Source organism: Phoxinus phoxinus, assembly GCF_949152265.1.
Source record: "Phoxinus phoxinus genome assembly, chromosome: 8".
In the NCBI taxonomy this organism is placed as follows: Eukaryota; Metazoa; Chordata; class Actinopteri; order Cypriniformes; family Leuciscidae; genus Phoxinus; species Phoxinus phoxinus.
In genome coordinates, this window is record NC_136883.1 from 30,502,238 (window position 1) to 30,505,390 (window position 3,153).

The window sequence follows — 3,153 nt, forward strand, 5'->3', positions numbered from 1 at the left end:
TTTAACGTGAATTTTCAAACTGGGGCTTTGGGCATTGGCTGTCATTCTATAAACTGTTCAAACCTCTGGAATTAACATTTTAAAACCGAGGGAGGTCGTTTTGCTGGTGCAAAGTTATTTCAGGCATCAATCTCCGCTTTCGCTCCAGAGCCAAGCTCACATCGACATGTTGGTTGAGAGGAGGTTACAGCCAGAGTTCCTTGAGGTCCTTGAGAGCCTTGCTGGCCGATGTTGAAGAAGGGAGGAGTTTTTTTTGAAGAGAAGATGATGTATCCTCAAGCATGGCTTCATCTCTGCTCCGTCCCTGCAGCTCCAAGCCGACTAGCCTCCACAGCGCCCATGGTCAGTGGTTTATGGGTCCAGCTGTGCTTCTTTCTTCTGTCGAGGAGAGGAGGTGGTGGCTCCCATCCCAGTGCATTGATATATCTCCATGAATGCACATGGCAAAACCAAGACCTTTAAAAGAAACTATGCGCAGGCCAGTAAACTGCATCCAAGGTGGATGTGGTAGAGCTGGCATCCTTTCTAATTGTGGGTGTTGGTTGTCAAAGTCGCAGGGAGAGAGGAGGAGGGGGCGATGGACTTAATGCCCTGATATACTGTACTTACTGCTAATTTCTTTTTCATTCTTTGCTTGGGGGAAAAAAAGAAGTTTGAAATGCCTGAGCAATGCTATACTGTTAGCAAACATCCCAACTGCAAAGGCGGCGCTTAGATGACAAAATAAACGCACATCAAAAATGACAGCGGTAAAAATGACTTGGATATGTTTGCACAAGCTCTGCAATTCGGCACTTTACACAACAGATTACTTTAAAGCAAGCAGCTTTACAGAATTAATAGTGTGTTCAAAAGTGTTTACCAGCTGAAGTCCCGAAACAAACTCCAAACAAACTTCATTTTGGTCTGATTTTGTTCAAAATTACATCGCACCAGTTTGTTCTTCAATTTCGCTTGAAGTATTTTGGGGACTAAACCTGCCAGCAGCTAGTTTGAAAACAAATAGATGTGCAACACTGGAGGTATTGCAAAATCGGCTTTGCCATCTCACACAGAGAGCAAAGCATTTTCTCCCTACACGCTGTCTGCCGCCAGCCCCGTGCCGAGTTCAAACAGCCCAAAGGAGTGGCTCCTCTAACTGCAACTGGGGGCCATTATCCTGCTCTTTTGTGTCTGCTTTATGGGAAGAGGGCCCGGATCACCACTCGGGGAGGAACTGGCAGACTATTATACTGGGCAGGGCTAGAGCCTGAGACACATAGTACACAGATTACACAAGGCACCTCAGCGGGTACAAAAGGGGGCCTAATTAGACCAGGCCTGGGTGACGTCCAGAGAAATGCAGAGAGAGAGAGAGAAAGCTACCAGGCCTGAAAACGCACCCTGCTCCTCAGCAGCTCCAGCGCAGTGAATAAGAGAGGGACGGATGGGGGAGAAAGAAAAGAAGGAGAAACGGAAAAGCCATGTAAGCAGCTTTGGCGAGTGTGCCACTACCTCAGGGATGGTATTGATTAACAGGGTTTCAGAGAGCTCTCGCTGCCAAAGATCTTAAGCTGCTATGAGCTGGTGAGGGCCAGCAAGCACGCCATTTTGTTTGCCCTGTTAATGTGCAGTTCAGTGGCCTTCGTGCCTTGCACAAACTCGAATGTCCTTTCTCCCTCTTCCTTTTTATTATTTATCATTTTCTATATATCAACTTGTTTTTCTCATATCTCCCAAATGGAGGAGAGACATTCAGGAGAGATCTCAATAATGTCTCGGATTTGCCTAGATAGCTTGGTACTTAATGAAACATAACTGAAATCTCCATAAAAGCTCATAAGCTTTGAATAAGAAGCGTCTGAGGATTAAAATGTTCTTCTGGGTCTTAAAGCTACACTGTGTAGGAATTACTCCCATCTAGCGGTGAAATTGTATATGACTACCAACGGAATATTACTTTCTAGCCCCTCCCATTCTGAGGGCGTTTTAACTCCTACGGTGGCCGTATTATTTCAAATCTGCCAGCAGTCGCGAGTAATCTCCCCCTCGCATTCGTCACGGTGCCACTGAGTGTAAAAACGCGAAAGGCCAAGCTTGAATTTTCAGGTATGTCCCTTTTTCGCTAATGTATTTTCAAGATGGAGGCGCAACATGGCTTCCGCCATTCAAGCGACTCGCTCGTATGTATTATAAATGGCAGATTCTACACTTACGAGAATACTTGATTATACATTGAGCACATATCATTTTGAAAGAACAAAGTGTTTTTTGCTAAGAATCAACTTAAAAAAATGACACAGTGTAGCTTTAATTTTACTCTTTTGACATTTAATAGGAGTGCATATAGCTTCAAATATAACAAAAATGGACTAAGGGGCCGTTTACACAACACCATTTTCAACTAAAAACAGAAAACTTTTTATACATTTTGGCCGTTCATTATTTTTTGGGGGGCCTGAAAACAAAAACGGGTCTCAAAGTCAAAGGTTTTGAAAACGATACCGTTATCGTCTCTGTGTAAATTACAAAAACGTGAATTTGTGAAACTCATGGTGTCATCATGCACATGCGTATTACGTTTACTCTATAGGCGTGTAGTGTTTTTTTTAACAAAGTGACATCGCCAACTACTGGCCTGGCATGAATAATACAGTGGATTTGACAGTGGATCCGTGTGAACGGGGATCGGTTTCACAATGTTGTCATCCGTACCTACGCAAAAAAACCCGAAGGAAAAACTGTTCAGTTTTTAGTACATCATTGTCGTGTAAACAACCAGTTTTTTTCAGCATTAGTCTACACTGACACAATATGAAGTCTCAAAAAAGTGTTCTTAAAATTGTCTTTGAGTGTTCGTGCTTGCTCTTGCGTGTCCTGAGTTTACATCTGACTGCTTCTTTTAAGCATAGTTTGGAGGCTTTATGATTATGACGTGCTTCTTGCCAAACCCTCAATGAATTTCATAGGCCGCAGAGTTCAGGATGCTCTCCCTCCTTGAGTCTGCTCTCCCTCCTTGAGTCTGCTCCCCTGTTGCTAACAGGGTAATTACTGCTAAACACTAAGAATGGACTTGTTTTTGTCACAAACAAAGTGAACTGAAATTATTACAAACGTAGTCTCGCATAGCCAGGCCTTTTACTTCCAGCACAAAGTCTGGTTCTCGATTAAGCT